Source organism: Pinus tabuliformis, chromosome X, assembly GCF_031772625.1.
Source record: "Pinus tabuliformis cultivar Carrire ecotype Pingquan chromosome X, CPIR1, whole genome shotgun sequence".
Classification (NCBI taxonomy): domain Eukaryota; kingdom Viridiplantae; phylum Streptophyta; class Pinopsida; order Pinales; family Pinaceae; genus Pinus; species Pinus tabuliformis.
The window spans coordinates 935,456,566-935,479,926 of record NC_142308.1 but is presented as its reverse complement, the minus strand read 5'-3'; the positions used below and the strand labels follow the sequence as shown (position 1 = coordinate 935,479,926).

The window sequence follows — 23,361 nt, the reverse complement described above, 5'->3', positions numbered from 1 at the left end:
GAAACTCCTATGACAACTTGCGATACTTAGATCCCAGAACCGCTTATTCATCAAATTTGTAGCTTGCACACCACCCTCAAAGAGTCTCCAAACTTCCATAGGAAAAATACAAGCAAATTTCAACTCATGCAAATGGGAAACCTACACAAGGTTATCTAAATTTTCTTTTGCCCCTCTATCTCCCATGCAAGAAAAAAATGAACAAAAATCTTGCCAAAACAATTGTTCAAATGCCCCATCGCCTCTCCTCTAGATCCATCTACTCCACACGGGCATGCATGGTGACATAATACGACGTCTCTAATACAAATTCTCCTTTGGACCATTTAGGTGAAAGGCACTATCGCAATTCCCAATGTGCACATTGTCCTCCACCCCCATCGGGGAGACCATTGAATCAATTAGTTTTTCACTATCTCATTATTAAATTTCTTCACAATCCTATTTAATCAATCATTTCAAAATAGTGAGGAAACTCTTTTAGTGGAATATACGCATTGTACAAACATTGAAATCAATGAAAGAAACATAAAAACCAACTTTACCCACTAATACATACACTGAAATGAATGCACTATAATCAGACCCATGCAATGAACAACTTAGTTCACAATTATTGATTTTATGAACTCTAAAAGTTAGGCAATGTAAGAACGAAAATAACATAATACGTTTTAATGTTAACAATAAAAAATTGTGACACTCTTTATGCATTATGTTTGAGTTAGATGGGCCTAGTACATGGTGTTCTGAACTCGCAATCCCTTTGTTGGTTTACTGATGTTGATTGATTATTTTAAATTGATATGATTGATGCTCATACTTTGATGGTTCCTTATGATTACTTAGTGATGACTATGTACAATAATGCAATTCAAGTGTTTGATATGGACAGATGGTACAAATGACGTATGTCTGAGAGAGAGAGAGAGAGAGAGAGAGAGAGAGAGATTAATCATAACATTTTTCGTTTTGTGGGTAAAAGAGGTTCATTGAACATTAGAAGCTGAATAAAATATACAAACTAGTTTGACTTGGTCTACCACTAGGGAAACCAAACCAGTGGTGAAACCAAAGATTTTGTTGGAAATACTAAGAGGGGCAGGAGTGTGAATTAGTATTTTGTAAATTTCAAAAATTTAAGTACCAAAACAATTAACCAATAAAATCACATCAAATGAAAATAAGATATATATGTACAATATTTTTTATTACAAAGGAAACTACAACTGGAAGGGATACAACTCAAAGATTTACCATCTCCCACTGAAAGGAGGTGAAAACCTCTTAAAGGAAGCTACAACTTCCTTCCCTAACACCAACCTGCCACCCTACATAATAAAATATAAAATAAGATCTTCTTGGGCTCCCGTACCAAGGACAATGGTACAATTACAACAACACTCAAACAACTTTAGTTTTACCCCTTGTCATATCAATATGTAATTTGTATGTAGTTCAACTAATAAGTGCATACCTTAGATCATCAAACCCACAACTGATATTACCCCAGCTTAGTTCAAGACAAATATCAAAAATTTCTTCCAAAAGAGGTCTTCAACAAATTCAAGGCCCTCTTTCAAGGTTTGCTCAAGAAATGCTTGGTCCAGGGCTGCTCCAAAATCTACTACAAAACTTGAAAGTTTGCTTACTAAGAAAACTTCAAGTACTCCTCCAAAAATTTTCAGGGATTTCTCTGAAACTTTCAAAGCCTTTTGTAGTTCTAAAATTAATAATTATAAAATTTTTGTTACAAAAGTCTACTCCAGAGAATTCAAGATCTGCTACAAAGTTTGCTTATAGACACCTTCTTCAAACTAGTATTAACATTCCTTTGACACTAAGATAAGGAAACTTGTCACAAGAATCTCTAGCTTAGCAAATTTCATACTAGTCTCTAAATTAGAGATGCTACAAATGAGTTGAGAGGGAGCCTTGGTCTAGCCCAGAATAAGCATTTAATCAACCTCAGTCAAAGGTTCGAAAAGAGTCTCTGTGAGGGGCTGAAATTTGGGTCATTCATAGAGGTAATTCAGGCAAGAAGGTGGCCTTAGAATTTCAAATAAGATGTGCCTCAGAGATTTTGAAATCAACCTTAGGATGAGGCCGAAGATCAGGGTCAAGCATGCTTTAGGAAAGACAAATTAGACCTCTAAATATCCTCTTCCCAACATGAAGAAAACACTAGATGCATGTCAAGAATATCAACCAAAAATCCTTGAAAACAAACTAATTTCCCGCGAGATAGATGAAAGTGAAATTATCCACAGAAAGATGGATCATAACATCTTTCTTTTGGCCCCCTTCTTAAGATATTCAAGCAACTCACAACCTTCCTTATTCCACATATCTTTGTTCATAGAAGCTTTGAATTCTTTGGTGCCTTAGGAGTGCCAATGACCACCATATATATACATGATTGGAGGGGGCCCAATACTAGGTCCGACCTCAACAATAATTATATTTTTATGAAAGGAAATGACTATATTTTAAGCCAACTTGATGAAGATGAATTGAATTGATTAGAGGGACTTTAGGACACTTAAAAAAATCATGTTTTCCTTTCATATAATCTTATTTCAAGGAATATTTAGACTCATGAATTTAGACTTCTTAATTTATAATTTTTGACCTTCCTTTTTGGAAGGAATGAATGTTAAGGCCAAAAAAACTTAGGGCAAATGTGTTGGTGTGAAACCCATCTTTGGAGCATCAGACTTAAAAAATAAATATCTCTCCAAGTAGGAGGACCCACAAGGCATGCAACCTATCAAACAAAATGGTTTGATATCAACATGCATGCTCATCCTATCTCTGTGCTCCATTTCCTTTATCTCCATGTTGCACTTTTGTTTTTCTCCCCCATTGGCATTAATGGAAAAGGGTGACTCATGTACTTGGGGCTTCTTCACCTAAACATATAACACTCAACATGACTTTTGTCTTCTTATCCTTCCCTTCATTGTTGTCCTTACGGTTCTTTTTCTTAGTTGCAATTTTATTCTGCTTTGCTTGATCTAGAACATATATGTTGTTTAGTCTTCTTGTGGTTGTTGCAATCAATTTTCTTAAGTATTCTTCTGTAATTTCACACTTTTGAGGGTCAAACAACAGATTATATCCTTGATCACACATATTCCAACATTGAGAAGATTATGCTTGAAAGACTTAACTAGCAAAAAAATTGCTTCCTTCATATGTTCGCTTCCAAGGCTTGCTACACCTTTTCCAAGTATCTTGATAGAAGAATTATCTCCAAGCGCAACATTACCATTTTTTTATTTAGGATGAAAATTTTGTTTTCATCTCTAGTCATATGTATCAAGCATCCATTGCCTATGTACCGTTCATCTTCTTTATCTTCAACGATCAATGTTGGATTGCAATTTTCCTTATTTTTCTTCCCCCGTCTCATAGTTGGCTTTCTTTTTTGCATGATGGGAGCATTATTTTCCACAAGTCTGCAATCTCGTTCCTTGTGACCAATATTATTTCACTTGTAGCATACAATGTTTTGGTTCATTAATGGTTCAAATGGATTGTAGTTTCCATGACTAAATCCATAATCATTCCCGCTCCTTTCATAATTGTATCTTGTATTGATTTTACAATGAATTGCTTTATGCCCAAAATTTATGCAAGAGTAATAGTGACCAAGAAATATATTTTCATACCTGGGAGAGTAAGTTGATCTTCTGAAGGTGTTTTTCCATGGAGGAGGTTCAACCCATTGTTGATCATCCTTGTGATGGATGTTCTTGGGAACATCGGTAGAACTTCTTGAAGCAACAATAACTCTAGAGTCTTCTTTGATTTTCTCCTTTAAAGGCTTGAAGCTTGTGTCTTTCTTGCTTGAGGATGCACTTGTATAACCAATACTAATTTTATCGCCTGATGGTATTTGAAAACTAAGAATGTTATCCAACAATACTGATTTGTTCAAGTTCTTATTGAGCTTATAAACTTTAGCTCTCAATGGCACAACTCCTTCAAGCTTCTTACATTCTTCTTCTCTCTTCATCATTTGGGTCTTCAAAATGTCTTCAATTTTATTTTCTTCATCAATGGACCTTCAAATAGATATTTTCTTCATCATGCTTTTGAAGTAGGTTTTTCAATTCTCTGTTTTTATTTCTAAGCAATGCATTTTATTTTTCATTATTCTTCAATTTATCCTTAAGGCCTTCATCTTCTTATTCAGACTATATAAAAAAAAATTGAGTCCCCAAAAACAATCTACTCTTGTATTTAATTCTTCATTATCTGAATCATTTACCTCTGTAGATATTTCTACAAATCTAGCTCTCATACCATGTAGAAATTCCTTGTAGATTCAAACTGCTAATTGTAATTTACTTAAACAATAAACTTGAATATAATCTACTCATAAGTGGAAACAATTAAATGATCACAAAATCACAAAGCATATAAGAGAAGAAAAATTAATCAACACATAACACAATGATTGCATGGGGAAAGCCATAGCTAAAAACTCTTATTGTCTGTATATTGTATTAGTCAAAAAATATGAGAAGATTACAATGCTTTGCTCAAGCCCGAGCAACCTCTACATTATCTTTATTTGTCTCACTGCTTCCTTGGCAAGCCTTGGAAGAATACAATATGCTCTACTCAACCTTGAGTTCAACTTGCACAAGTATTTTCTATCCTCTACCTGACTTACTGCCTTTGGATAATACTAAGCCAAATTCCTAGCCTTCCAAGATCCTACTTCCTTGCGTTGTTCAATGAGGAATTAAGCTCCTATTTAATAATAATTTTCCTCCATTGGATTGCACAGTTCCTTTAGGCTCTTCTTCTAACTACATGCACCATCTGTACAATTCAGATGATTATATAACTGATAGTACATTGTCCCTGAACTCCAATCTTAACTGGGTCTTTCTCATATCTGACATGCATGAGTTATTTATGAGCAAATCTTCATTTTACTAGTTTATCACTGTAGGCAACACCACACTGCACTTCAAGAAACACCACACTGTACTTCAGGTAGCACCAAATTGCACTTCAAGAAGCACCAAATTGTACTTTAGGTAGCACAAGTGCAGCACCACACTGCAGGCAACATCACACTAGTAGACCTCCCACTAGTTCCTCCATCAGTTGGAACTAGTTTAATTGACTTCAACTCAGTTAGACTGAATTAATTAATTACAACTCAAAATAAACTCAACTAGGGCTCCTATAATATAGGAGACACTCTACATGACTCTAGTTAGACCCTCAACTCGAATTAACTAAGCCAACTAAATCAAATTAACTTAGTTAACTAATATAAGTTGTCACGAGATGTGAAATTACATTTTTATTCCCAATTTAATTCAAGGAGAAATTAAATCAAGATCTTTCTTGATGACATTTTTAACATTTCTTGTTTCTATTTTCAACAATCCCTCTCAACAAGAAAGGGATTCACATCTATCCTAATCCAGTACCTTTGGAATGTTTTGCATGCAACTCTTGTCACTGTTGTTGTTGCTACTACAACATATGCAACCAAAAAGCATCCAAACAAAATAAACTAAATCAACTATGTATGCAATTGTCTACTAGGAAACAATGTGTTGTTGTTGACTCTGCTATTGAGCCTCCTGCTCTGTTGTCAACACTGCTCTGTACTCCTCAGTATCTTACTGACATTGATAAAGTTGCTATTGAATATTGTGGGCCCCTGTAGCAAGGTAATGATCCATGAGACGAAAACATCTTAATGCACCTTGCCCAAATTTCTGCAGCTCTTGGACTAAGTATCTACATCACCCCACCTCACTCTTGGAGGTTAATAGATGCATGTGCTCCCTTTTCCCACTTCGCTTAAACACTCCCCCTACTAGAGGTCTTTGCTTGAGTGTATGTCTCCACTCAGCCTCCTCTCTTCTTCTCCAATTGTGGTTGCTCCACAACTTGCTAAGGTTGCTTCTAAGGCTGCATGTTAAGAGGTCTAACATGCTCCCTCTCAACCACCAAATCTCTAGTCTCTGCCTTGCTCCTCAAGGCTTTGCCTGCATGAGATAAATCTGATCTACTCATACTGTTGCTACTACTGCTCTTCTTCTGCTTCCTCACTACTGCTGCTACTGCTCTTCTTCTGCTTCTTCACTGCTACTGCAACTACTGCAATAATGAGTATGATCTTCCCAGATCTTGAAGTACTAGCTTCCATAGGGTTGCTCCCTCTGAAACTAGACTCCCTCTAAGTCTCGATCTCCTTGTGGGAAATATCTCTGCTCCTCAATCTATCAATGTCAATGATCACAACTCCTTTTTGTGTCACTAAACATTGGCTCATTGATCTGCCCACTAGCAACCTTCTAGCTCCATTAAGAAGTCTGCTCATAGGGTCTTATGGATCTGCCCTATACTAGAGCTCCATCAATATACAAGAACAACTTTCTATTCTTCTTTTCTATTTTGATTTCAACTCCGATACCTTGTAGATATTTCTACAAATCTAGCTCTGATACCATGTAGAAATTCCTTGTAGATTCAAACTGCTAATTATAATTTACTAAAAGAATGGACTTGAATCTACTCTACTCATCGGTAGAAAAAATTAAATGATCACAAAATAACGAAGCATATAAGAGGAAAAATCCAATCAACACATAACACAATGATTTCCTGAGGAAAGCCATAGCTAAAAACCCCTACTATCCGTGTATTGCATATATTGTTTATGGTTAATTATTATTAGTGCATATCAAGGTAGAACTCTACAATCCATTTGGTTGTTGATCAATATGAATTTAGCATTAATCATTGAAGTTATAATGTTTAACTTTGGAGAACAAATATTTATTTTTCAATATTATTAAAAAATACTTTTCAAACATTTAATTGGACCATAACTTGAAGGTCTTATTGCAACCTTCGAACAATACAATGATGTGTGGAAAACTATATCAGCGTTTTCCCACCATAATTTTTTAATGTAATTGCAATATTTATGCCATGATTTTCATATATTTGTGTAGTGATTTTACCTAAATAATATATTTACCATAAGTTACTACCCACTGTAATTTAAGGAACAAGATATGTGCATAAATATACTTATGAGGAGTTACTTCCCATCACCACTTTAATAAGTAGGAGTAAGAATGTAAATGCCCAAACTTACTAGTGGTTATTCTCCACCAAAATTTTAAATTTTCCACTTCATAAATTAATTTGCAATTTTTCCAAAAGTATAATTTGTCAATTAAGTAGCAAGAACTATGTTACCCTATAACACTTGTTTTATATCATATTCCTTTTCATTTTTTTATAAAAAAACTTCTCCTTAAATTAAGAAAAATATCATTTTACTTTTTTTATTATTTTTTCATTATAAAAAAGTAAAATACTTTACAAATAAGGTAAAAAAAATAACTAGATTTTGAAAAAAAATTAAAATGCATATATAAAACCTATCCCATATATATATATATATATATATATATATATATATATATATATACCTATTCAATTTTTCTAATGTTTTCCTAAAATTCAAAAAGTTCTGTTAAAAAAAAATAAACAAAAAAAAAACAAACTTTAAAGAACACAAACATTTTCATTGAATTTCAAGTTTGTTATGCTTAAAAATAAATAAATACAGGTTACATACACTAACAAAATGTTGTCTCTGCATGTCAAACTTGACTATTAAGACTTTTTTTTAAATAATATTTTTCATTTCTATTTTAGTAATATCTTTCATCTCTATTTGTTTATCTTTATCTTCACAATTTTGATAGGTTAATTTTTTATTTATATCATAATATAAATTTATAATTTATCAACAATTATAATAAAAGTGTAATATTTGAATTATATATATATATATATATATATATATATATATTCTTGTATCTTAAGGTCTGATAGTTTTAGTGGATATTAATCATCAGCCTTATTATATATGTGTGTGAGAGAGAGATTTTCATATTACATATATAAATGAGGTACAACAATTTCTAGCATTATAATTTTCAAATTTTTAGTATGTAGAACTTAACATCAAATCTAAATCTTATTTTGAAATTTTAACTCTTGGGCCTAGGTATGTCCCTTCCACAAAGGTAAGTGAATCTAAGGGATTTGAACCTCAAACCTCCTCACACATTGTCAATTGAGCTACCCAACATGCTTACTTCTTTATCTCTTTTGATTTAATCTTAATGGGGGCATCCATTAAGCATAACAAAGTAATATTGGGGTGGATAACCTTCTTGGATTGACGTGATGACTTACCACTCATCATCTACTCTTTTGAACCTGTGAGTGTTCAATAATTTTAAGGCTAAATAAATATGATTTTTTTTAATCCATATGTAAGTAAATTAAAGTCCATTTTTATAATTCACCTAACACACATATAAGTATATTACATAAAATATTATGTTCAATTAGTTTAGTAAATTTGTATTTATTTTAAAACTAAATATAATACACTTAATTAAAAATTTATATTACTAAACAAATTAAAATTAACATGATACAGAAATTCCAAACTACTAACCTCAAACCAAATCATAAGTTTATGTGTCCCATGTAGCATGAGCTCACCTCCCTCTGAAAATTGTTGTAGAATTGTGGATATTGAATTATTGGTACAAGATTTTTCTATGACCACAATTAAGTTTTAATAAATACTAACGAAAACACATACATCGTCATCAAGCCTGTCTATGACAGCAAGTTTCGATAAATACTCACAAAAACACCTACATGGAGACCAAGTTTGTCTGTGACAGCAATTAAGTTTTGATAAATACTAAGCAGCAATTAAGTTCTTAAACCAAAACTTGGTTCAATAACTAGTAATAGTTTTGGATAGTAAAATCCTGTCTAAAGTAGTGACAATAAATGGAGACCAAGTTTGTCTGTGACAGCAATTAAGTTTTGATAAATACTAAGCAGCAATTAAGTTCTTAAACCAAAACTTGGTCCAATAATTAGTAATAGTTTTGGATAGCAAAATCATGTCTAAAGTAGTGAAATAAATGGAGACCAAGTTTGTCTGTGACAGCAATTACGTTTTGATAAATACTAAGCAGCAATTAAGTTCTTAAACCAAAACTTGGTTCAATAGCTAGTAATAGTTTTGGATAGCAAAATCCTGTCTAAAGAAGTGAGAATAAATGGAGACCAAGTTTGTCTGTGACAGCAATTAAATTTTGATAAATACTAAGCAGCAATTAAGTTCTTAAACCAAAACTTGGTTCAATAACTAGTAACAGTTTTGGATAGCAAAATCATGTCTAAAGTAGTGACAATAAATGGAGACCAAGTTTGTCTGTGACAGCAATTACGTTTTGATAAATACTAAGCAGCAATTAAGTTCTTAAACCAAAACTTGGTTCAATAACTAGTAATAGTTTTGGATAGCAAAATCCTGTCTAAAGTAGTGACAATAAATGGAGACCAAGTTTGTCTGTGAGAGCAATTAAGCTTTGATAAATACTAAGAAGCAATTAAGTTCTTAAACCAAAACTTGGTTCAATAACTAGTAATAGTTTTGGATAGCAAAATCCTGTCTAAAGTAGTGACAATAAATGGAGGCCAAGTTTGTCTGTGACAGGAATTAAGTTTTGATAAATACCAAGCAGCAATTAAGTTCTTAAACCAAAACTTGGTTCAATAACTAGTAATAGTTTTGGATAGCAAAATCCTGTCTAAAGTGGTGACAATAAGTGGAGACCAACCTTGCCTGTGACAGCAATTAAGTTTTGATAAATACTAAGCAGCAATTAAGTTCTTAAATCAAAATTTGGTTCAATAACTAGTAATAGTTTTGGATAGCAAAATCCTGTCTAAAGTAGTGGCAATAAATGCTACCCGCCATTTATTTATTGCAGTTTTTTAGCTAGTATATTGGATAAGCCAGTAAAAATTAAAATAAATGTAAATACAAAGTTCTGAATACAAAATCCTATGTTCAAATCCCATGACCAAGTGCTAAGATGGCGCAGTTCACCCATAATAATACCAGAACGACCCAATTGCCCATTCGTCTAGGCATAGAAAAAAAAAATCGTAACAATTGGACTACACCTCCACTTTTACTTACAAGTGGAGGTAAACTTACAACTATACAGATCCATCTGCATTATCCTCATGAGAATCGGTTGACCTCATCTGGGTGGCTGTAAGATTAGGCTTCCCACCTTGCTTCGGGCCATTACCTGAATCAAGTCCAGGCATGTACTTCTCATCCTTTACTGACAAGGCAATAACAGTAAGAACCAGAGGGTAAGAGATAGTAGTCAGACCCCAATTGATGAGCAGCTGTGCCAGCAATGACACCTTTTTAGAATCAACCTGCCAAGCTACGGCTGCTCCTGCACTCTGCACACCTTTGTAGAAACCACTGTATCTACTCAGAGTCTGTGAATCATCAGCCAAAGCTCCGATGGTCCAATAACAAAGGGTCTGAAACATAGCATCCATCAATCCATAGCAGAAGTACAGTATAAGTGGTCCTGCATACGCAGAGCCAGAATCTTTGAAGTCCAACTCCTTTAATGGTTTATCAGAAGAATACCTTAGCTGGTTTGCAAGGCCTCCTCCCCAGATAGCTGTTCCCAACAGTGCAACTATGCTCAAACCCAAAAATCCCCTCTTCCTTCTGCTCTTGCAGCTAAAATCCAGAATGTAACCAATCCCTGTAGAGCCCACTATCTGAGCCAGCCAATACAATGCATTGTTAAGACCTCTAGTTCTAACATTGAATAAAAGTCCATTGACATTATTGAATTGGTAAGTTATAAAGAAATTACTGGCCCAACATGCAGGAAACAGCAGCAGCATATAACCATTTTTAAATAGTTTCAGAATCTCCCAGGCCTCGGTGTATGCATTAGAGTATTTCATGAGAGTCACCCTGCTACCATCAGTTCTAATTACTTTATCAGGGTGAAGTAGACCCAGAGTAAGGAGTGTTCCAAAGGCCATGAAAATCATGAATGCTATGTATGTTCCATCATTAACAGAAGCACTATTACTGTTGTAATTCAAAATGAAGGGAATGAATCCTCCTATGACACCCCCACAACTGAAAATGCTCCAAAACAATGAAATGTATCCTCCTTTTCTATCTTCTGTGGGGTAGGAGGTCATAATGGCTCCTTGGCCTGCCCATAGCAAACCAGCTCCAACCCCCAATAATGCTCCAGCAACCACCACAAAAGTCTGGTTATGCTTGTGATTATAGTACAGAAATGATCCAGCATAGAGTATATAGGTTGAACAGCCACTGAACAAGGTGAGCCGAGGGCCAAGAATGTTGTAGATACCCCCACCCAATATGCCAAATACTGCAAATGTTGTATAGAGTGCTGTGTTTGCATTGTTGGCTGCTTTGTGATCAACTTGGCCACCTCCTCCCAGCCCAGACAGAGCACTGAACATTCCAGGGCAGCAGAAACACACCAGTCCAATCAGTCCCACTTGCACTAGGGGTGAATTATACCGAGGAAGTTGCATGAACCTTTTGGATCTAACAACATCTCGGTTCTCATTACGATCAGAATCCATGGCAAGAGCTGAAATTCTAAACTACCACACTTCGCCTTTTTGCAGAGGGCAAAACATGAAATTCTAAACTACAATGCTTGCTTTTTTTTTCAGAGGGAAAAACATGAAACTCGAAGAACTTGCTATGTACGAAACCCACTTCAATGACCTGCAGAGCCCTCTCTGGTGGGTGTGAACAAAAAGTATTTCAGGCTGTTTTTTCTTCAGTGGGATCCTGGTGAACAGATAAGGTCAATGGAGTATGCAGCTCTTCACCTTGTTCCTTTTCTTGGTAGTCTCAATGCAACAGAAAATCTCAAAAGAGATTTTGAGTAGGTGAAATTGGTGAAAAAAGGGTCGGTTTTATTTGGGTTAGCAACTCAGAATCAAATAGAAAGACTGTGATGGTGATGTGACATGAATTCAGCTCAGTTTTCAGAGTCAGGAAATGAGGAATGGTCGACGAAACAGAGATCCAACATACTTCTGATTCCAAATGAATGGCCATTAAATATCCAGCACGTCCTACACCAAAGGTTACTGATAGTCAAACTCTGGATCTGGTCGATGCACGTGCTTTGGCGTGATAAAGAGCATTTCCGAGCAAAATATTCCTTTGAAAACAAGAAGATTTATTGGAAGAATATCTTTTTATTAATGGTCGGTTCGATGGGAGGCATGAGTCTACTCTGGGCTTCTCTCAACTTTTACCAGTTGTTGTTCGTCATATGGTTCCAGATGCCCATTCACTGTCTATGGGACACATAAATCTGGGGTATTTTGGGTCCACTCTAGATTTTGGAAATATTTCCAAAGAGGTTAAACAATTGATTCAGTTTTTTATTTTATTTTATTTTGAAATATTTTTAAAATCTAGATTTTTGCAAATATTTATGTATCTCACATACATAAAAGATTTCAACAATTAATTTTGCTATTTTCTATTAAATTTCTAAATATTTCCTAAGTTCACAATTAAATTAATTTGCCTATTAATTCTTCACTCTTTATAGTCTGAAGAGATAGTTCAATTAGTTGAGTTTATCTTACCAAATACTTTGCCAATTGAAAAGTCACGGCTTCAAATCTTCTTGATACCCTTAAGATTAGACATAAAATGAATTTAATTATAATATATTTCATCAATATTAATTTATATATATATGTTACTTTGATATTAAATATTAATATTGTGCATCTCCATTATTATATGGGTTTTACACTAGAATATAAAAAGTCTTTTTTGTTCTTTTTGTTTGGTGCATATTCTATGTTTTTTTGTTTGGTGTATCTTTTTGGTTCTTTTTATTTGGTGCATCCTTTTTGTCTTCATATTACACATCATGATTGAAGAGAATTGTTTTTTCCTTGACCTATCTTTAATCTTTATATTAGTATAGTTAATCTTTATATTGCTCTTATATTCTTAACAAGTTGCTTACATAATATGATGTATTAAAGATATATATTTTGGAATTTCATCCATAGTAACATAAACCTTTCATATCTTTATGTCTATTTTAGATTTTGGAAATATTTTGAAATCTCATGTATAGTAAGGTTAAACAATTGATTTGGAAATATCTCCAAAATCTAGATTTTGAAAAAATTTCACATGTATAGAAGGTTAAGCAATTGATTTTATTGTTTTCCATCAAATTTGGAAATATTTCCAAAATCTACAAACTCAACACATAAACTCTTTACCATTTATAAAATTCAAATAATGCCAAAGTCTAGGAAGGCATACATACCCTAGTCTAAGAAGGCATACATACCTTACCCGCTTTGGTTTTGATCCCACAAGCTCTCACCAAGAAACACATGCTTTTAACCATTGGGCCCACTCAAACTATACTAAAGATACATTCTAAAGCTTTACTTATGTCTCCTTTATAGTAATAATTGTTGAGTGAAGATAGGGATTCTATTATTTTGTTGTGATAGACTTATTTTTCTACTCTTTTCTCTAATTTATTTTTCTTGTTAGTAAAGGTGTATTAAAGAAAGAGACTTTTCTTCTTATAACTCTAGCATAGGATTGGCTTTCTATCCCATTCCTTTTTCATTTTCCAATCATTTCCTTGATTTCCTTTTTTTTTAGACTTAGCTTTTGCTATGAGAATGGTATTTATTGCTCTTCATCATTGTTGCACCTTTTCTCATACTCTCATGGGATTGTATCCCTTCCAACTTCCTCAGGCCATTCAATGGGGATTCATGTATGGTTGGCTCCTATGTCTTTTCATCTTCCTTTTCTTTATTTTTTAAGATCTCGAATAATTTTGTTATTGAGACAAAGGTTTAAGATTGGATGGATAGAGTGCACACTACTTTCTCTTTTTCTTATTTATTATTTGTATGTGTAGTTTATGGAGTTCATAGGCTAGTACTCACATACACTTACTTGGAGTAGGGAAAATTTTAGGGGCTCAATTTCTCAAGTGGGCTAATTTCCATGCTTTTTCCAAAAAAAATGGATTCACTAATTTTCATTTTTTTTTTAAATGATTCACCCAAATTTTACTAGATAAAAATATTTTACCTTAAAAATCACCAAAAATTTACAAGACTTATATAAAATCATTAGAAATTTGAATATTTTTACAAAAATATCATTAAATATTTTACAATTTGCATATATGGACTAATAAGACTTGCCCAGATTTTTCCACTTTAAGATTATTTTCCATCAACGTTTTCCCTGAGTTGGAGGTGTTATGGGTTGACCTAATTTTGTGCTTTCACCATGCACAACCTGCACCTTGATGACATTGGTACCTCTTTCTCTTCATATAAAGGCTCTTCTATGACCACTCGCCATTTAGTCACCATGCCTTAACCCAGATGTGTAACCTCCTCGAGGTCTCTAGCACTTAGGGACGGTCCCCTATGGCCTATTATCTTGCCTTGTCTCTAGGTTTTGGTTGATAATTTGATTATGGTAGACCCTCTTGGGGAAATTTCCTACTAGTTGAGAATTGTCTTGGGATTTGTGCCCTTAATTAGACCCAAAGGTCATTAGTGTGCTTCACTTTGGGTCCTCAACAGTCCAATTCCATTTGGACATGCTTAATGGGGAATCCATTAAGTCAACCCTTCCTTGCTCCTTTCCTGATTTCTTGATGCCAAGTGAACCACAACTTTCATAGACCATACCACATAGTGTAATATTACTTGCGATACACTTCAATTCTCTCCTTCTCTTTGTAAATCTCTCTTCAACTCTTTGATTACTCTCTCTCTCTCTCATAAGAACGCTTCTAGAGTAGTGCAAAATCTTGATCTAGCTCCTCTACTCCTTCTCCACGCTCTTGGACTTTTTAACCCTTTCATTTTTTACACCTCTATAATAGTCTCTTGTGTTTGGGTTTGTATATTCCTTAAAGGCTTACTATCTTGTCTTAGGGCATCTCCATTAGCTTGGGTACCCATGAAAGCTTGGACAAATCAACTCTTCTACTTCAAGGGACATTCTAACATGTCTAGGTAAGGGGGTATCGTGTTTCTAAGGGCACATTTGGTCACTATCCCAACAATTCATTATTTGTTATTTTATATGGTAGATCAAGTGTGTTTCGTTGTATTAGAGATTGGGACCAAGCATATTTTATAAGAAGGTGTGGCAACATGTGCAAGTTTGTTTAGGTAGAGCAAATCTCTTGGAGGCTTTCTACATCACTCATATTTAACCCAAACAACTTTAAAATATACACCTTCATTTGCAGGTATGTTATTTTCTTTTCCCCTCTTACATCTTCGACACTTAAGTTAGTTAACCACTCAAGCTAGACCCAATTGACTTCTTGTTCTTTCCTAATCACTGCAAAACCCTTATTGAATTACCTAATCAATATACAACCCTAGATTACTTGATCAAGTCTAAAACCTTAATCAATTTATCGACATTCTCTTTATCTCTTCTCTTCCTTTCTTTCCCTCCTAGGGTTTCTTAGTTTTACACCAAAACCAAGTAGCAACTCTACTCCCTTCTCCCAACACCTTGTGGTAGAATGGTGCCTCAATATAACCATGAAGCTACAACATTGGTCGTTCCTTGTAGGGCTCAAATAGAGTTAGTTTCCTTATTTGTAGCCCTTAGTAAACTAGTCATAACCATGGCACTTGCTACACTTGAATAAAAATGATTCATAATCTAACTCTTATAAGTGACACTATAGGTCCATGTTCAATAATATTACCTCATGTAGGTCTTTCTCTAGCACATATTTATACACATGCATATTGGCTTGCTCTCAATGTTCTCTCATAGAGAAACTTACCAATATTACTGTTAATTAACTAGAAAATTAGATCATCATAAAACCTTAAAAATAAATGGAGAATACAAACCCACGCTAAATCACTTTTTGAATATCCTTTTTAAATTCAATTCAAAATTACAAACACCCTATAAATGTCAAATCTCAATCTTCCTCTTACTTTCATGAATGAATGAATGAAGTTTTAAGGTCCATGAGACTAGCTATAGTCTATGAGAGGCAATTCAATCCTTTTATTATTCAAATTAATGATGTGCTGACCCAACCTTCTAACAATGCATTGATAAATTATATTCTTACATTCCCTACTTTTTACCTTTTGCAATTCAATCCTTTTATTATTCGAATTAATAATATATTAACCCAACCTTCTAACAATCCATTAATAAATCATATTTTTATCTTTTTAAACAAACACTCTTTCCACTAATTAAATTAATCACTCTGAGGTTGCAATCATTAAACACACCCACACTCTTTCCACTAATTAAATTAATCACTCTGAGGTTGCAAAACACACCCACGCTCTTTCCACTGACAAAGTTAGTCACACTAAAGTTGCAATCATTAAAAGCACCCACATTCTTTCAACTAACCAAGTTAGTCACACTAGTGTTGCATTCATTAAACGCACCCATGATCATTTTTTGCTGTCCATGACTCCTTACAGGTTTAACCATTCACGCATAACTCCTTAATTACCTAAATCCACATGTCATGTTTTTCATACCTCCCTCACACCATTCTTGCGCCGCCTTACTTCACCGTAGCAATATATCTAAACCCACTTCTGGGACATTGTGTACGCAACGACCACTCTCTATCCCTATTTATCATTGAATTGATAAAAATGTAATAATAACTTAAAGTCCTATTCAAATGAAAAGTTTTATTAAAAATCTAAAGGAAAAAAAACGTGTGTCATATTCAAGTTAAAAATGTTGTTACACAAAAAAAAATGGCATAAAAATTTATAATTTATATGGTTCAATCTTGTTAAATAAATTGAGATGTGAAGTGGAATATATTAATTATGTTTTTGTTATTTTGAATTGTATAAATTTTGGTGAGTAATAATCAGTGATTCTTTTACATATTTACAATTTTATTTCTACATAAGTATTGAACATAATATAAATAATGGTGAGAAATAATTATTGTAAATATATTTATTTACATTTTATTATCATCTATTTTTTATGTAAAAATTTGTCTAAATTATGGAAGGAAGTAACTCATGGTAAAACAATGCATGAAAATTGCAACTAGATCCATAAATTATTGCATAAAATATGTGTGGTAGCTATCCATGCAAAGAGTGCAATAAGACTTTTAAGTTATGGTCCAATTAAATTTTTGAAAAATCCTTTTTTTTTTAATAATATTGAAAAATAACTATTTATTTTTCAAAGTTAAACATTATAAATTATATTGGCCAATGTTAAACTAATAATAATAGGCAACAAGCCAATCAAATTTCAATTGCTAGAATCCTACTTAGCAATGACTAATGCATAATTCCTTAGTTACCTAACCCCTCTCCACATGTCATGTTTTTCATACTTCCTCACCTTTTGGGATATTGTGTATGCAACTACCACTCTCTATCCCTATTTAGATTCTTTAGTATTATAATGAAGTGGATAAAAATATAATAACTTAAGGTAAGTCGTATCAAAATGAAAAGTTCTATTAAAACTCAAAAAAACAAGTGCATAAAAATTTATAATGGTAAATGAAAAGTTTTATTAAAACTTAAAAAAACAAGTTTTACAAGCCAATTTAGTCATATCACTCAAGTTAAAAGTTATGTTATAGGAAAAAATGTATAAACATTTATAATTTACATTGGTCAATGTTCGCTAAATTAATAGTGATTAAGAGGCAAATGGAATCCTATAGTCTTTGTTTGAACTAATAAAATGAGATGTGAAGTGGATAAATTAATTGCTTGTTCGGACACATGGACTTGCATAAATTTTGGTGGTAGTAACCACTAGTAAATCTACACATTTATAATTTTACTTCGATATTAGTCTAGAGCCATCTTAACTCTGGATCTAACCAGTGAAAAAAATCAAATCTCTCAAGATACAAACTTCTTTTTTAAATGTGAAACTTAAAAACAAAATTACACCTCAAAAAATTTGATCTCATTTCAGATAAATCTAAACCCATAAAAAATCTAAACCCTAAAAAAAACATGAATGAGGAAGTCGAGAATCTTTTGCCCGTTTTAACAGAAACCATTTAATATATAAATTCATTCGACTTGTGTATATTTTTCTGACTAGCTTCATCGGATAAGGCATGTTTTCTATAAATACTTATGGTGTCGTGCAATGTCAACCTTAGTTTAGGGTATTACGAAAGGCATTTTTAATGGCTTCGCTATTTGTTTTATTTATAGAAAATCTTCCTTGTGGAATATTTATTTTAGATTATAAGACAATATTTAATTACACGAAATGTTTTGGCTGACTTTTTGCCGCCAATGCCTATCATGCTTTACCAATACAGTTTATATTGTCACGCAGCATGATATTTACCATTTATATTGTCATGCAGGATGATATTTGTATTTGTAGACTGTTTTGTTATGGTTTGTAGCGGTTTTAGAGAGGTTTCTAGATTAATAAAAGTAGTGTGGGGATTATTTTTACTATTATTATTTTATTGTTGTAAGTATTTATATTTTTGTTAATCTATAGTAAGTTAAGAGGATAAATATAGCGAGGATAATAGGGAAGAAGGAAGTTTTGAAGCTTTTAGGGCCATTGAATGTTGAGTTTGGTAGTTTGGGAGGTACTCCAAACTTTAGATATGGGGTTGTGGAGGAATTGACGCCACAAAAGTGTTTTGTGGTTTAAGAAACCAAGTATGGGGGTTTTGTACCCAAAGGAGTTGGGCCAAAATCAAGATGAAATTTCATGATTGGACCCTTGGAGATGAAAGAGCACCCTTAGAGGAGCAAGGGACAACTTCAAGCACCAAGATAGGAGGTCTAGAAATGAAGATATTAATTTTTACATGTTTATGTGGGTGAATTTGCCTAAAGTTTCAAGTCGGCTTTAGTTAAGGAGACCCCTCTTAGAAGCGCTAGACGACACCCAAGGAGGCATTTAAATAGTGAAGACGTTGAGGCTTATCTCACACATTCAAAGTGCAAGCATCAAAGCCCAACCCACCTTAGAATGAGCTGCAGATCCAAGGCAACCTAGTGAAGGAGAAAGAGCGTTGATTTTTTGTCTATATTTTGTGACAGTAGGACGAGATTGGAGGAGCAACCAACAAGGAGGTAGACAAGTTTTGTAGGGCAGTTTTGTGCCAAGTTTATGGTTGGTTTTCTCTGGTAATAGGTCTGAAACTTCTAGATTGTGCCCTAGTTGCAGGTTGAGTCATGTAGGGCCTATTTTGAGGCCAAAAAGACCACCACAGGTGGTTGTAAGAGGGTCGAGGAGCAGCAAAGTAGAGGAGCTTGTAGAGTAAGCCTAGTCGTAGCTTTTGGAAGCATAAAAGGTCGAGTTTGAAGGGTTGTGACTATAGCTACAATCAAACCTAATAAAATGACTAAGGGTTGTAGAAAAAGGTACCAAGGCCGAGGACAAGAGGAGCAACAAAAGTTACAAATGCAAGGTAAGTTTGTCCTCTTGTTTTGATGATTTGCGAGTGGATGGACAATCAAAGTTTAGGACATCTTTGTTAGGTATTTTGAGGTTGTTTGAGGGAAGAAAGTAGGTGCCCAAGGAGACCCTGAGTGCAGATTCAGAGAAGGAAGTTTGGTTTGCTAAGAGAGGCAGAGGTGTGGAACAACTCAAGTGTTGACACCTTGAAGAACAAAGGACAACTAAGTGAGCAGTCGGATCAACCATAAGTTGATAGTTGGAGAAGGACATTTGACAGTCATAGTGAGAAACCATCCATACCCTAAGTTTGCCTCATTGGAGCAGCACGGGAAGGAAATCGATGGAATAAGTCCCTAAGAGTTGTTTTCTTAAAGGACTAACGAGTAGCTAGTGGAATGAAGTCCCAAAGTGTTGACTACTTGAAGGACTAAGGATCAACAAGTGGGAAATTGATGAAGACCCTATGTGTTGAGTCATTGATGGACCTATGATCATCTAGAGGGAAGATTGGAGATGTTTCCAGTGACCTAGAGGAGCAGAATAATTGATATAGGCATATTGGTGTTATTGCAAAGTGGGAGCCAAAGGACTAGGCAAATGTATTCAAGGTACGACTAGTGGAACTGTGAAGTGCACTAGATTAGTTAGTAGGTTAATTGTATCTTATTCAGGGTGGATTAGTTGACATAGTTGTTGACACCAAACCCTAGTTGTATATTCTTGTATTAGTGATTGTATGAGGGCCATGATCCCTAGTATGAGAGGCTTAGACTATTGTATTATAGACTGATAATATAACGAAGTTGGGTTGTTGAAAAATTTGTATATTTATGCATGTGTTGATTTACTGTTATTTATATTCCGCTATGCAAAGTAGTTTGTTGTGGCATTTGAGTTGGTAGTGTTAGAGATTCTAAGACCCTAACCTAGATTATCTAGTGCCATGGAAAAACAACATGGTATGAGAGTTACTTTGAAGGGCCAGTGAATCAGACTGTGCACAACGAAGTGGCTCAGGGGGAGTTGAGATTGTCTAGATCATGGAGTAGAGGGTTTAGCTGAAGACATTGAGATGTGGCCTTGATTGGCTTGGAAACGAGGTTGGCTAGGAGTTCTGGTGGATTGGTGGTGAACCTAGTGAGCAATAATTTGTTGTAGGGTAGGTTGTTGATCATGGACTTCCTATGACTTGCCATGGATCTTTGGGACAACTCGAGGGTTGCTTTGGCATGGACAAGATCGGCATGATTGAGATTGCTTCATGTGATTGACAAGATATTGGCAGGTTGGTTTCCTTATTGGATCGTGATTTTATAAATTTGAGATTAGAGGGATTTGCATGTGTTGTGTTTGATCCAGGAGGATGAGTGCTTGTAGAACTGGGTTGCAGTAATGATGGCTCTTGTTTGACCACATCTTGTACCAACCTTGTAGGACACGAGATCAATAGCAAGATGAGCTAGTGGAGAGTGTGTAGATTCAAAGGGAGTCTAGCTTTAGAGGGAGTATCCCTATGGAAATTTTGATATCTTCAAGTTTAGATGAGATGAGGCAGAGACACTACCGAGATAACGTGGTTCATTCTAGAGAGTATGTTGAAATGGTGGATGCCAGATGGGCTAGTGTCATCGATGATGATGATGGAGTCTTCCTAGTGTTGGAAGTACCTCCCATGCTAAGAGGGAGTGTTGAGTTTGGTAGCTTGGGAGGTACTCAAAACCTTAGGTTAGAGGGTTGTGGAGGAATTGACACCACAAAAGTGCTTTGTGGGCTAAGAACCTAAGCATGGGGGGTTTTCTCCCAAAGGAGTTGGACCAAAACCAAGATGAAATTTGATGATTGGACCCTTAGAGATGGAAGAGCACCCTTAGAGGAGCAAGGGGAAGCTTCAAGCACCAAGAGAGGAGGTTTAGAAATAAATATATTAATTTTTATATGTTTATGTGGGTAAATTTGTCTAAAGTTTCAAGTTGAACTTAGTTAAGGAGACCCCTCTTGGAAGGGTGAAACAACACCCAAGGAGGCATATAAATAGTGGAGATGTTGAGGCCTATTTCACACATCCAAAGTGTAAGCATCAAGGAGAACTCACCTAAGAAAGAGATGCAAATCCAAGGTAGCCTAGAGAAGGAGAATGAGGGTTGGTTTTGTGCCTATCTTTTGTGAGAATGAGCTGAGATTGGAGGAGAAATTGACAAGGAGGTAGAGGAGTTCTGTAGGGAAGTTCTGTGCTAATTTTATGGTTGGTTTTCTCTGGTAAAGGGTCTGTAACTTCCAGACTATGCCCTAGTTGCAAGCCAAGTCTTGTAGGGTCTATTTTGATGCCAAAAAGATCATCACAGGTGGTTGTAACAAGGCCGAGGATCTGTGAAGTAGAGGAGCTTGTAAATGAATCCTATCCATAGATTCAGTAAGTATACAAGGTTGAGTTTGAGGGGTTGTGGCTATAGCTACAATCACCCCCTAATCAAAGGGATGAGGGTTGTAGGAAAAGACACAGAGGCCGAGGACACGAGGAGAAGCAAAAGTTGCAGATGCAAGGTACGTTTGTCCTCTTGTTTTGATGGTTTGCTAGTGGATGGACAATCCTAGTTTAGGACATATTTATTGGATATCTTGAGGCTGCTGGAGTGCAACAAGTAGGTGCCCAAGGAGGCCCTAAGTGTAGATCAAAGAAGTATATTTGGTCTACTATGAGAAGCATAGGTTTGGAGCAGCTCAAGTGTTGACACCATGAAGGACAAAGGACAACTAAGTGAGTAGTTGGATCAACCCTAAGTTGATAGTTGAAGAAGGACATTTGACAATCATAGTGGGTAGCCCTCCATCCCCTAAGTTTGCCTCATTGGAGCAGCATAAGAAGGAAATAGAGGGAAGAAGTCCCTAAGAGTTGTGTTCTTAAAGGACTAAGGAGTAGCTAGTAGGAAAGAAGTCCCAAAGTGTTGACTACTTGAAGGACTAAGGATTAACAAGTGGGCAGTTGATGAAGACCATATGTGCTGAGTCATTGATTGACCTATGTGTTGTTGGGAAAAGTATCCAATACGGAATGACCCTATCCCACTCTAAGGGTGATAGTACCTCAGCAACAACTGAATGCAAAGCTATTCAAGATTACTTCTTTATGAGATGAGAGAGAGAAGAGAAAAGGGATCCACTAACCGTTATCTTCCGCTAATGGTTGATCCAATCTTCCCTCTTTGCTGCTTGCTCCTAGCTCCTTGCTCTTTCACTGGCCCAGCTACACAAAGATCCTGTAAAAGCACAAAGAAAGGAAACTACAAGAAGCATACATCCATAACTGATTCAAGGATTAGAATAAATCAAATATACAAGCATCAATTCACCATAGAGACACATGCATATAGAAGAACCTCAAATACTTTATTAATAGAAGAAGTAAAGTCCTGAGAGTGTTACAACCATAATAGGCCCAATCCAGCAACACCTCCCAGCAGAAAGAAATCTCCTCTTCACCTCCTTCAAAGCAATCACCCAATAGTTCTATGCACAAACCAACAGCACTTCCTTACATTCACAATATTCCAGCCTCCCTAGACCTCATGAGAGAGCTCTATATATAGGAGTTTTGGAGAAAGGATGAGTCAGCTTGAGGCTGGCATGAAGCTGACTAGTGTCTTCTCCCACTTCAGTTATACTTCAGTTCTTGAGTCCACTTGGAGTTTCTTGCTTCCACTTGGAGATCTAGATCCTCTTACTCATCACAAGGCGAATTCCTTGATCCAAGTGTCATTTTGGAAGCTTCCTGGGCATTTGACACCTTGCAGAATGACTGTGCCACTTGGCCAATCTCGCCCAGCGCAGGTAGCCTTCATTGCTTTTGACATTCAACGCAGGTACAGAGTGGAGCAGTTGACATTCAGCGCAGATGCTCAGTGGAGCAGCTGACATGATCCAGAAATAGCTTG

The 23,361-nt window shown here is 35.2% G+C and overlaps 1 pseudogene; it reads right to left on the bottom strand.

The window, feature by feature from the left end:
* Positions 1-9,882: 9,882 nt before the first annotated feature.
* LOC149142755 (UNC93-like protein 1 pseudogene) lies at positions 9,883-12,167 on the bottom strand (annotated as a pseudogene).
* Between the last annotated feature and the right edge of the window lie 11,194 nt (positions 12,168-23,361).